This window comes from Lolium perenne, chromosome 5 (assembly GCF_019359855.2).
Source record: "Lolium perenne isolate Kyuss_39 chromosome 5, Kyuss_2.0, whole genome shotgun sequence".
In the NCBI taxonomy this organism is placed as follows: domain Eukaryota; kingdom Viridiplantae; phylum Streptophyta; class Magnoliopsida; order Poales; family Poaceae; genus Lolium; species Lolium perenne.
The window spans coordinates 257,060,735-257,073,698 of NC_067248.2; the positions used below are offsets into that span (position 1 = coordinate 257,060,735).

At 46.7% G+C, this 12,964-nt stretch overlaps 1 long non-coding RNA gene across 1 annotated transcript; it reads left to right on the forward strand.

The window, feature by feature from the left end:
- The first annotated feature begins 10,582 nt into the window (after nucleotides 1-10,582).
- On the forward strand, nucleotides 10,583-11,250 carry LOC127298381 (uncharacterized). Its single transcript, XR_007849723.2, has 2 exons — nucleotides 10,583-10,721; nucleotides 10,808-11,250. It is a non-coding gene; the product is annotated as an uncharacterized lncRNA (long non-coding RNA).
- Nucleotides 11,251-12,964: the final 1,714 nt, after the last annotated feature.

Genomic DNA, 12,964 nt, shown 5'->3' on the forward strand with positions numbered 1-12,964 from the left:
TCACAATTTTTATTATCATTATACTTTGAAAGATATAGCGGATGCGCCAATTTCAGAGATAGATCATGATCATGGTAACAAATTTTCAACGTGATGGTGATTTGATGTTGCACTCGGCCTAGAATAGAAGTACTAGTACGGTCTCACAATTTTTTTTATCATTATACTTTGCAAGATATAGCGGATACGCTAATTTCAGAGATAGATCATGACCATGGTAGTGACCAATATTCAAGGTGACGATGATTTGATTTTGCACTCGGCCTTGAACAGAGGTACTAGTACAGTCTCACAATTTTTTATCATTATACTTGGACCTTAGCGAAATTCAAAATCTCATAGCGGCAAAACTTCCCGCCTACAAAATACAAAAATTTCACACGCTTCCAAATTCCCATTCTACCCCTGTGGAGATGACAGCAAAGTCGGTTGGTCGGGGGGTCTGCCCGTCATTTTTTGGATCACCACCTCCCTAGCCCGGAAACCCTCCCAAAAAAAAATCATTTCCCTCAGACCACCCACCGGAACTTCCCAAGTCCCTCTCTCCCACCTCCACGACCACCGCACCGGAACATCCCCGCCGGACTTCCCTGGCCTACCCGAGCCCTCGCGATCCTCGTCATCCGCTGCCGCCCGTAGCCGATTCACCGACGCCGTCATCAACCGGATCGGATCATCCCCGCCGAACCTCGAAACCATATGCTCATCTAGCAGTCTACCGCAGTCGCTTCAGCTGCGGTATCGTCCACCCCACCAGAGCCGCTTCGCCGGATCCGTCGTCCACCGCATCGGATCTTGCTCACCGACACCGCTGTGCACGAACCGGATCTGCTTCACCGGCGCCGTGCATGATCTAAACTCTTCTACTGTCGCTTTTCTATTGCTTGCCTGCAAGTTCTTGTTTAATCTTGGGGGAACCTGTTTGTGCTAACGACGCGCCGTTACGTTTTTGCAGATGAGATGAGTAATCATGAAGTGTAATGGCCGTCTCTCCAACCCCAAGTAGCACATGTAGCGTACTTCATCACCGGATCTATCAACCCCAGGAAGATCTGCGTGACTCCCACGAGTGCTTCTCCTAATGTAAGTCCCTTGTTTTAGCGCCATGTTCGGGGTTCGATGCTTGTTTGTCCGAAGCTCTTTTAGTTCATTCCTAGCTATGACCGTAACATCGTTGCTATTTTCTACTTCATTGCTAACTTTAAGCGATTGAACATTTTGGTTTGCATTCCCTGCTCTGTAGATGTAGCCATCATAACTTCTATCTTGCTCAGTCGTTGTTACAAAAATTATAGGTATTATAGTAACATCCTGCTATTATTTAGTTCATGGCCAATTTTAAGTAATTGCACATGTTGGTTCGCATTCCCTGCTCTATAGCTTTTGGCATCGTAACTTCTATATTTGGTTTACATTCCCCGCTCTGTAGATCTAGCCATCATAACTTTATCTTGCTCAGTCGTTGTTACAAAAATTATGGCCTGCTACTATGTTGTTTGTGCCAATTTTTTACTCCATGAACATGTTGGCTTGCATTCCCTGTACTACAGGTGATGCCATTTTTTGTATCTAGTTCATTGTAAGCTAACAAAGTAAGGACTTAGTTTGGCATGCTATCACTCTGCTATCTAGCCTGTAGTACAAATAAACTTGTCATACTACTAGATAATAATTTTGCGTGCCATCTTGTTCTTCAAAAGCTGCATTATTGACTTGTTTCTCTGACTTGGCATGACGCTCACATATGGAAAGCTGAACATATTGGTTTGCATTCCCTCTTATACAAGTTCACAGGTGATCCCACTATATTCTGTATCTGGTCCATCCTAAGCTCCAGCATTAACTATCCTCTATGTGTTGCTCATTACAAGTTTATATCCCGAAACATCTTGATTTGCATCCCCTTCACTATAAGTTCAGGAGTATTATTTAGTTCACGGCCAAAATGAAGTAATTGCACTTGGCACATGTTGGTTCACATTCCCTCCTCTTTAGCTTTTGCCATCGTAACTTCTATTTTTGGTTTACATTCCCCGCTCTGTAGATGTAGCCATCATAACTTCATCTTGCTAAGTCGTTGTTACAAAACTTATAGCCTGCTACTATGTTGTTCATGCCAATTTTGTACTCCCTGAACATGTTGGTTTGCATGGGACTCGACAGTAGTAAGTCTGCTGTTTCATTCTAACATGCTCTGTTATATTGGCTGTTGGTATGCGGCATGCACTCTTTGTTTGCTTATTGTGCGCATTACAATGATCTTATTATAACGACGAAATGATGAGTTCCAAATTCTTTGGCAAACAATATTGTAGTGTCTTTGCCTTTCCATTGTTGCTGTCTTAACTTGTAATGTCTTTGTTTCGGATATAGGTGCTGCATGGACAACTTAAAAGATTGCCGGATCCCTTCATTGTATTGCTAGGTTTAATTACCATTCAATTTCTCTCGGGTTCCGTAATATTTTTTCAATGCCTTGCGGTGATGTAATATTTAGTTAGTTTTTATAGTTCTTTCGCGCATTTTTCTTTGGTGCTTGTGGTAAGTGAGGCTATCCGACGTAAATCAATGCTGCGTAAATATTCTCGATATCTAAATCACGAATTCCCATCCCTTAAACGGCCCAATTAAGCGAAATCACATATGTGCCGCCCGCAAAATCCTAAAGCGCCTATTACGCCGGCATATAAACAAGAACTAAACGGGCCGGCCCACTTACTTATTGGGCCAGCCCACTTGATAAACTGTGGACCCCACACTTTTATTGGGCCGGCCCACTTGCTTTAAGGTGGACCCCACCCACTACTGGGCCGGCCCACTAACTAGTTGGGCCAGCCCAATTGCTTTTGTGGTGGTCCCCACATACTAAACGGGCCGGCCTTTAAGACGAAAGTGGGACCCACCTGTATTTTTGGCCCGGCCCACTAGCGTGTTGGGCCGGCCCACTTGCTATATGGTGGACCCCACATACTAAATGGGCCGGCCCTTTAACAGGAAAGTGGGACCCACCTGTGTTTTTGGCCCGGCCCACTAGCGTGTTGGGCCGACCCACTTGCTATACGGTGGACCCCACATACTAAATGGGCCGGCCCTTTAACAGGAAAGTGGGACCCACCAGTGTTTTGGCCCGGCCCACTATCTTGTTGGGCCGGCCCACTTGCTATATGGTGGACCCCACATACTAAATGGGCCAGCCCTTTAACTAGAAAGTGGGACCCACCTGTGTTTTTGGCCCGGCCCACTATCTTGTTGGGCCGGCCCACTTGCTATATGGTGGACCCCACATACTAAATGGGCTGGCCCTTTAACAGGAAAGTGGGACCCATTGCTTTTGGCCCGGCCCACTGGCTTGTTGGGCCAGCCCATTTGATCAAATGTGGACCCCACACACTAAATGGGCCGGCCCGATAGCAGGTAAGTGGGACCCACATGCTAATTGGGCCGGCCCAATAACTTCTTGGGCCGGCCCAGTTGCTTTAATGTGGACCCCACTTTGTAAATGGGCCGGCCCGATACCAGGAAAGTGGGTCCCACATGTCTTGTGGGCCGGCCCTTTTGCCTGTTGACCGGTCAATCGAGTGCATTCGGCCCGGCCCACATGCTTAGTGGGCCGGCCCATTAAAGTTTTGACCAGTCAACCTTAGAGGTTAGGCCCGGCCCACGTAACTAATGGACCAGCCCAGCTATATAGTTGACCGGTCAAACTAAGTCAGCTAGCCCGGCCCGCAAACTTAATGGGCCGGCCCGCTTAAGACGTGGCAGGCCTCGTGTGGGCCTACCATCTACCACGGGGTTTCAGCCGGTTAACGCCGTTAACCGCGCTTAACGGCGTCGCCACGTGTCGGTTGCATGACGTCGCTAGTCAACGGGCTCCCGGAAACACTTGGGCAACGGTCCGATTTTCCGTGGCGGAAGGGCGCCCAGGCGCGACGGACCGAAAAAATCGTCGTAGGACTTTGCCTGACGCAGTTTCCACAACAGAACCCATATCGTCGGGTTAGGCCCATAGGCGACGAAAAATACCCCTTAGCGGACGATTTTAAGACGTTGTCTATCAGAACTTTTCTTGTAGTGGTCGTCAGGGGAGGGGCGGGATTCTGCAACAAATCATGCATGTAAACAATATTCACAACATTATTTTATTACCATCAATTGGGTTGAATTTCATTCATATATATTGATCCTCTTTTTTAAATTAGATCGAATATCTATCTACGGGACGGTTTCCTATTAAAGGATCGCGTACGATCAATTCAAGAAAGATTGATGGGATTCTTACTTAGGAAGGTCATATCTCCAAACGGAGAATACCATCTAAAATTTGTACATAAACAATAGGGATCGAGGACTTATATTTTATATGCATGATTGTGTATTGTATTCATGATAATGTTGTGTAATGGTTCCTTCATTGATGTATGTAGTAGTGTCTGTTGCGCAACCGGGATTGATGCCCGTTTGTCAACTAGTGGGATAACGGTCGATTCAATTCGCTTGGACATTATTCACCTAAAATCCTATCTAAGTGTGTACTTTCCTGCAGCCGCAGCCCTTTGCAAATGGTCGTGTCCTATTCACGTGCTCATCGATATATTTTGTATGCACCAGCTAGCGACAACAACATAAGTACGACGTATGTTGAGCTCAGGTTCCTTTTCTCATGTCGCGTCTGCTACCTTTCTACCACTTGACGCCTGTCCCTACTACCTTCATTCATAAATAAGTGGACATCTAGCTCTAAACTTTGTCCACAAAAGAGTTTACTCCTATCTTTCCAATGCACTTTAATTGATTCTCTCTTATCGTACGGAAATCAAACCTGTGGAGCACATGTTCTCCTTGTTTTCTACAGGCACTTAACTCATTAGAAGTGAAATAATTAAAAAAAAAAAGATGCATCTTTCCAATGTACTTTTCACTCCACTACATAATCTATATCTATATACCTAATAATAAAGCAAAAAGGGGTTCCGTCGTCCGTCCGTCCATTTTGCACTTTAATCCTTATATTTTCAGGAATCAACCCGCAGTACATGGCTGGGTCGAGTCTAAGGAGAAAAAGGCCCCATTAATTTTCATATTCGCCCTTACCTTTCCTGAAAACTAGCCCGCAGTCCACAGGTCCGTTCGTTCCTCGCGCTGCTCGACCCGTGATTGAAGGCATGCAGGCCCAGTTAAAAAGCGTCGCTGATCCCGCGGCCGAAGAACTCCTCTTTCCCCGTTATCGATTCCCTTACCGTCGAGCTTCTCGTCGAACGCAGACTGGGCTCCGATACAAACTGCTCTTTGACAACAACAACAAGTCGCTCTAAAACTGCTCCGATGCATGCCTGTACTTGAAGCGTTGCAGTGCACGGTATATGCCTTTCAGCATTAAGCTAATGTAGACACTTCCAACATTGCATATTTCTGAAATCTTAATAGTGTATAGAAGGGCATATGAATCTGGTAGTGAGCATTTAAAACCTGGGCAATGCAAAATTTAAGCTGTCTGTGTAGCACAACTGAGCTTTACATGGTTCATATTTGTACGGCAGGAAGGCTGTTTAGAGGAAAAAAGATTGTAGCCAGCCGTATTGACACTCACATCTTGATTTGTTTTGTGTAAATTTAAGAGACTAAATTATTGTTAGTGTATATAGGTGTAAATATGTTTGGCCTGGCAACACACTAATTCTTTATCTAATAATAAAGGAGCTCAGGCTTCTTCCAGATCATCATTTTTTCCGAATTTACCCCTAAAAATTTAAGAATATTATCCATCGTTGCCACAGGGAAGTGAAAAAAAAAACGGTTCGATTTGTTGCCATCCACGCGCTGCCGGCCAGAACGCCATGTACCCCGCTCTCTCTCCTCTCACCTATCACTTCTAGCGGAAGGGGGGCGCAATAGATGACGATTGAAGGAGGCCGTGCTCCGGCTCAGGGCTGGCTGACGCTGATTGTCCGACGCTAACTGGCTAGAGCGGGGCGTAGGACTGGCCGCCGCGGATCTTGGACGGTAGGTATCCTCAAGCCGATGCTGTCCAAGGGCTTGCCATTTAATCTTATTATGAATGATTATATTGGTCATTAAAATGAGAAAATGTTTGCCATAGCATTTGAAAATTTATTTTTCCGATGCAACGCACGGGCACTTTTGCTAGTCTATCTTTACTATTAAATGGGAGTTGGTCGTTTGACACTCAACGCACTTTGGTGGTCGTCATTAAAACAATCCGGACCCTCTAATCTGTTCTCCCTATCTCAGCTTCGTCCGATCAGATCACACGCCAAGTATGGTATAAAAATCAGTCACAATATCTCATGTTGTGTTCTCCTCAATCACGTACATCAAAATATGGTAATATCAATTATGCTCTAGACTTGGCCTGAGATAATTAGGCAATCACCGTATCGCATACATCAATTATGCTCCAGGTTCTCCTTCCCAGCCGCCACGTACATCAAAATATAAGTAGGCAATCACGTACAATATTAGTAGACAAGTCACCATGTTGCCGTGAATCAAATCAATCTTCAGGAAGACAGCTTCCTTCATTGCAGGATCCTCATCCTTTTACCACCCGTCTAACCAATCACCGAAGCGGTGACGACCCAGAGGAACTTCACGGTCAGCCGCCTCCTCTCACAACCACTCGCCGACTCGCACCATCGTGCCTCTCAAGGCCCAAGTCGCCGCCCGAAGCCCCTGCGCCACGCAACGCCCAAGCGATCCATAGGAACTTCAACGTTGCCGCCACTCACTGGTCTGCCTCCGGCCTCTGCCCTGGCCGTGCCGACGCCATTCGTTGCTCCGCCTCTGACCTCTGCCCGCGACGCCCAGGCCGTAGTCGTTCGCGTATCCGCTGCACAGGTCGCCGCTGTTCAAGGTCTACCGCGTCCAGTCCGTCCGTGCTACAACGCCATCCTGCCAGAGGTTCCCCACCAAGGTTGGCTTTGTATTGCATGATTCTATCAGATGGTGTATGCGTATGCTACAGTAACTAATGTATTCTGTTTTTGCAGCATATGGAGAAAGTTTTCTATATCAAACTCACAATCAGTACAGATATCAACACATCGATGGAAATTTGGAGGGTGGAAGTCTTTGGTCCAGTCATGTGCTTGCAAGAGTTCAGTAGCAAAGATATTCATTGAGCTACTTACTTTTTCAATAGTACAACATTTTATGTCTTTGGATGTTTCGAGGGTTTGCAGCATAAGTTTTCCTGTTGATGAACTTACTCTACAACTCTTCACCTTTGACAGTTATGGTCTGCCCGGTCTTGTGATTTCAGGTAATCAAGTGATGCTAGAGATTATCTGAGGCATGTCAAAGGGAAGGGTTCTAACTTTGTGAACATTGCTTGAGGTTTACGTAAGATTGCTGCTCCAAGTTGTCATTTGTCCACTTACGTTCATTTGATAACATTTATTCTTTTCTGTCACAACTATGTAACGGGCAATTCCAACTGCAAGAGATCAACGCATGATGCTTTTCCGTAAACTGGTCTCATACGCTTCTCCTACTTAACTAAGTGCATAAATTAACTCAACCTTAGCAGCTTCGGTATCTTGCCATTTTCAACTTCTACCTCTGATTATATGTTTTTGTTGATTACACAAAGAGATAGTGAAAATCTCTTCCTCCTGACCATGATCATGTGATGCACTCTATTTATTGCATATTGAGTTATCAACGAGCCAATGGCCTTCAAGTCGATATCTATTGTAGTATTGGTTATTTTTCTCTTGTTTGCATGTTTAGACCACATTGACCAAGCCGTACTTATGTAGATTATTTACTTGTTACGACGGCGTTTGGATAATTCATTGTTGTTTGCCATCGAAAAGGTGTATCTGATGTTGCATAAATGCCTGATTGATCTCTGATTCTGTAGGATCCATGCATGTAATATTATTTCAATAACTCTATTCTAATTGGCTAATTATACAGAACAAGTACAAATTGCTATATCCAAACCATGCCATTGTTGCTTCAGTTCTCTTTTCTCATTAGCTTGATATTTGATGGATTATTTTGGCTCATTGTTTTATTTTTCTTCATGCCAAGTGGATATTTTGAGTAGCTCAATATACCCTTGTGAAAGCTTTCTAATTTCAGAAAAAAGATGGAACATTTTTTTCCTGTCTGAAGCATGCACTAGCTTGCCGATGTACTTATATATCACAAATGAACTGATTCAGCTTTTAGTGACTTTCATTGTCAAAACCCATTTGATTTCTTATGTAGGGCCAATTGAGAAATGTTATCCGTATTGATTCCAACTTAGCTAATGTTGTGTTCATTCTTTCATAAATGGACTCCAAGATGGATGAGATCCTAGAGCGCTCATTCCCTCTCTCTCCTCGCTACAGTACATGAGAAGAGCTCCGTGTGAGCTGGGCCAAACCGAGGCCATCCTCGCCGGCGATGCTGGTCGAGGTGAGCTGAGGTGTGGCACCGGCCCTTGTAGTGTATATATTAGGTGTAGCTGTAGGCTGTATGCTGGTAGTAGTCGGCTTTATGCCAGGGATTGGCGACATGCCGGGAGGTGGAGTCCAGATATTCCTGGCCAAGATCTGGAGTCAGCTGGTCCTCTTCTTCCTCAATGCGGTGCGGTGCTCCGGCGGTCGGAGGCGGAGGCGTTGAGGAGGCAGATGGCAGGATCCTCCATAAATAAAGGGCCTTTATCATTTTAGGATGCTGCCGCTCAAGGTGGGAGTGGGATTTCTATCTTCTCCGCTTGTCATGGTGACGAGGAAGAAGATGGGCTTCCTCCCTCTACTGGAGTCTGGAGGGCGGCTAGGCATGCCGCTGGGGAGCCCGGAAGCTGCTCCTGGACTTCATCCATGGCTGCTCCTCATCGGCAGCCGCTAAACATGGCCGTCGGGCGACCGCTCCCACCCTCTTTGTCGGCCTCGGTTTCTTCTGGCCGGCGATTGAAGGCGTTCAACAACCTCCAGGCTTTCATGCCATGTTGGAGGCCCTCTTGCTCCAGCGCATTTGGCCCCTGGAGCTTCGCCTCAAATGGTTATGTCCCCGGCGGCGAGGTTCCTTACTGGGTGGTGGTGCGGCGAAGTGGTGGATTTGGAGCTAGACCCGATGGCATTTCTCTAGCAACTTTTAGGGTCCTTAGTGCAAAAAGTTTGGACTTGTTTGTAATTTCCTTTTTTGGTTGTGCCCTTCATGTAATTGTTTCCCAACAGCTCAATGAAAGCTTCTAGGTCCGGACCTTCCCCTGTTCAAAAAAAAGATGGATGAGATTTAAGTCCACAACAAAGTAGGCGGTACATTCAGTAGAAGTTCTCTCTAGGAGTATGAAAGCATGTAGAGACTACAAATACAATTCATTCATCTATGTACCCTTTTTCTAAATCGAACTAGGCCGCTCTGGAGTTTTCTTTTGGCTCTTGAATCGAAATTATCTTCAACTATTCGTTTTGTTTCCTACTTCAACTAGCTAACTTAATTTTTTCATACCGCTGATATTTTTTCCATGGTCGCAAGGAGATATAGTATTTAGTATTGTAGGAGACATGGGATTCAACCGTGTATATTTTTGAAGTATTCTTTTGTCAAACCTTTGTTGAATCAGTGAACACATTTTGTGTGGATATGCTGGTTTCAAAGAAGGTGTTTTTCTTCTGGAATACGCTACATGTTTATTTTGGTAAGAAAGAGAATACTCATATATGTAAAAACCGTGTGAAACAGTTGTATCTCATGGTCAGTCAACATGGGCCCGAAGAGTTGTGTGATGAGGGAAATTGTTGAGAACTTAAGATGTCATGAGATGGTAATTGTGAGGTCGAGGAGACGGCAAGTGAATGAAAGCGGCAGATCTCGGGCTGAGAAGAAGGCGAGTACTTCCTCTGTCTCGGTTTAACAGGCACGTACGCAGTTTAAGATAAACTTTGACCATTGATTTGGTTAAAAATATAAATTTTATGTCTACAAAATTTATATCTTTAGATTCGTATGCGGAAAAGCTTTTCAATGATATAATTTTTATGACATATATTTTATATTTTGAAGATATAAATTTTGTAGACATAAAATTTATATTTTGTTAACCAAAATAATGGTCAAAACAATTTCTTAAATTACATGTTTACTTGGGTGCGTAAATAATGAAAGCGGGAGTGCGTGTATACTTGGGTGAACTGAAGTGTTGTTTTAAACTAAACATCGAGTAGATTGTGTATACAATACAGACTCATAGATTTTGACGGAAAATGGAAAACATTTCTAATAAGGAGAAATTTGATGTTTTTAAAGTGTGTGTCTAATATGGATACTTTTTGTATAGAATGTAAAACTTTAAATTTTAACAGAAAATAATTCTTATAAGGAGAGATTATCTTGTTCATTATTTTGCTTATATGCATGCTGAGTAATAAATTTGAGTAACCGTAGCAACGCACGGGCATTCAACTAGTACCTACCTAATAATAAAGGAGCTAAGGTTTCTGCCAAAATTTTCGTCCAACATTTTTTGGACGGTTTTACCCTCCCACCAAATCACATAATACTCAAAATGCCATGATGCCGATTCGTTTTTCTTTCCTCTTTGCCTCCTCTCCTTCGTATTCCTTATGCCATGATGCCGATTCGTTTTTCTTTCCTCTTTGCCTCCTCTCCTTCGTATTCCTTTTCCTCCCACAAAGCTCCTCGTCTCCACCGCACGCCCTGGCCAGATCGAGGTGCAGCCCCGCCCTTTCCTCCTACAGATGCAGGTACGAATCCTCCCGCATGGCCACCTCCTCCCCTGCAGCCTCTTGCCCGTTCGTCCTCCTCCTCTCACGGCCGCCTCTCCCGGTAGATCTGGTGGCAGGGTCCACGGCGCCGGCGCCCGGCGGCAGGGGGGGCAAAGACGAGGTGGGAGGATTCGACTCGTCACTCGTGCGAGGAGACGAAGATGAGGTGGCAGGAGTCGACGCGTGCGAGAAGGAGAGGATGGGATTCTACATGGCAGCCTCAACGGCAGATCGAGCAGGCTCTTGCAGTGCAAGCCTTCTCCTCCCTCGATGGAGTCCGCGTGTCCTTGCGGCCGGCGCTTGGTGAGCTGTCCGAGCTGGTTATCCTGCGAATACACTCTGTCTGTTTTCTTTCTCTCGCCGGGATCTGCTTCACGGTAGCTTCAGTTGTCCTGCGCTTTATATGCCCGCTAGAGATGACCAAATATCTTGCTTTTTCTCTTTGGATCGACTTTTGTTGAAGATGCAAAAACAATACAGATTATCCATATGTATTTTCAAACACTAATGACATGCTAATTGTTCATGGTATCCTGGGGCCTGCTCCGTGCAACTGTACTGTAGTCGCCTGGAAGAGGCACGCTGGTAGCGAATTTTTTTTAAATAATACGAATTAATTATTTAAGTGCAGGAATAGCGCGCGTTTTCAAAAATTTCCAAAAGTGTGACTCGGTCGGCCTGTAGCAGGCCGATCGGACAGCAGCAAACCGACTGGGTGTCGGCTGCTGTGGTGGAGCAGAATGTCAGCCTCGTTGGTCGATAGCTGACCAACTGGACTGCTAGAGACCAACTGGACTGCTACAAACCAATTGGCTATTAATTGTATGGATTTATTTTCTTCATTCGCACGACACGCTTAGGGTTAGGAGAGTACTGATACATAGTTCATACATAAAGTCTGATACATAATGCATACATAAATATCTGATACATAGATACATAAATATCTGAGATTATGGACGGCGTCTGGGGTTTCGTGGGGGCGGCGTAGCATGGGGTGTCCAACCGAACCTGTCCGGAGCCCTGGTTATGCGAGCAGGGATCCAGGAACTGGACTCGGGGTAAATCGTGTCTCTGTGTGGGCTACGGTGGAGGAGTGCATGCGAGCAAAATGTGCCTCTACCTAGGCCCGGCGGTCAAGCGCATAATGCTTAGGACCGTTCGTGGAAACGCAATCGTAACGCATATTTGCGCCTCGGATGCGTCTTTGCGGATCTGCGCGATCACACCGCGTGACCACTCTCTTTTCCCACGGGCTGCAGAGGAGCGTTGAGATCTAGCGCAGGCGGCGGTACTCCGCGACGATCCCGCCTTCGCCGTGGACTCCAATCAATGGCACACCTGAGGACACCCCGGCGTAAACGGACGCGGGGTCGATTTTGATCATTTAGGGCATCCCCAGGGCCGCGGCCTCGACCGCCTCGCCGGCCACCAGGACCGGCCATGGACTTCTTCGCGGGCTTGGCTGCGTCGCAGGAACACCTAGGCGGCGCTACGGTCGAGCTTTGTGGCCGCTAGGGTTTCTTTGGAGGAGTGGGTGAGGAAGAAGAACGCGCCAGCGACTGCGCCGCTGCGTCGCTTCGGCACTCTGCGCCACGTTAATGGCGACGATGCCTCGGCTGCCGAGCGGCCGCCCACCTCCGCCAACCACGTTAATGGCGACGCCACGCGTCCCACGGCCACCGCATGCCGCCGGCCTATATAAAGGGGCGCGCGTTCTTCTTCCTCACCCACTCCTCCAAAGAAACCCTAGCGGCCACAAAGCTCGACCGTAGCGCCGCCTAGGTGTTCCTGCGACGCAGCCAAGCCCGCGAAGAAGTCCATGGCCGGTCCTGGTGGCCGGCGAGGCGGTCGAGGCCGCGGCCCTGGGGATGCCCTAAATGATCGAAATCGACCCCGCGTCCGTTTACGCCGGGGTGTCCTCAGGTGTGCCATTGATTGGAGTCCACGGCGAAGGCGGGATCGTCGCGGAGTACCGCCGCCTGCGCTAGATCTCAACGCTCCTCTGCAGGCCCGTGGGAAAAGAGAGTGGTCACGCGGTGTGATCGCGCAGCATCCGCAAAGACGCATCCGAGGCGCAAATATGCGTTACGATTGCGTTTCCACGAACGGTCCGGTTACTATGCGTCGGGCCGCTGGGCCTAGGTAGAGGCACATTTTGTCGGTATGCAGACTCCTCCACCAGAGCCCACACAGGATACGCAGTACGACCCCAAGGCCCG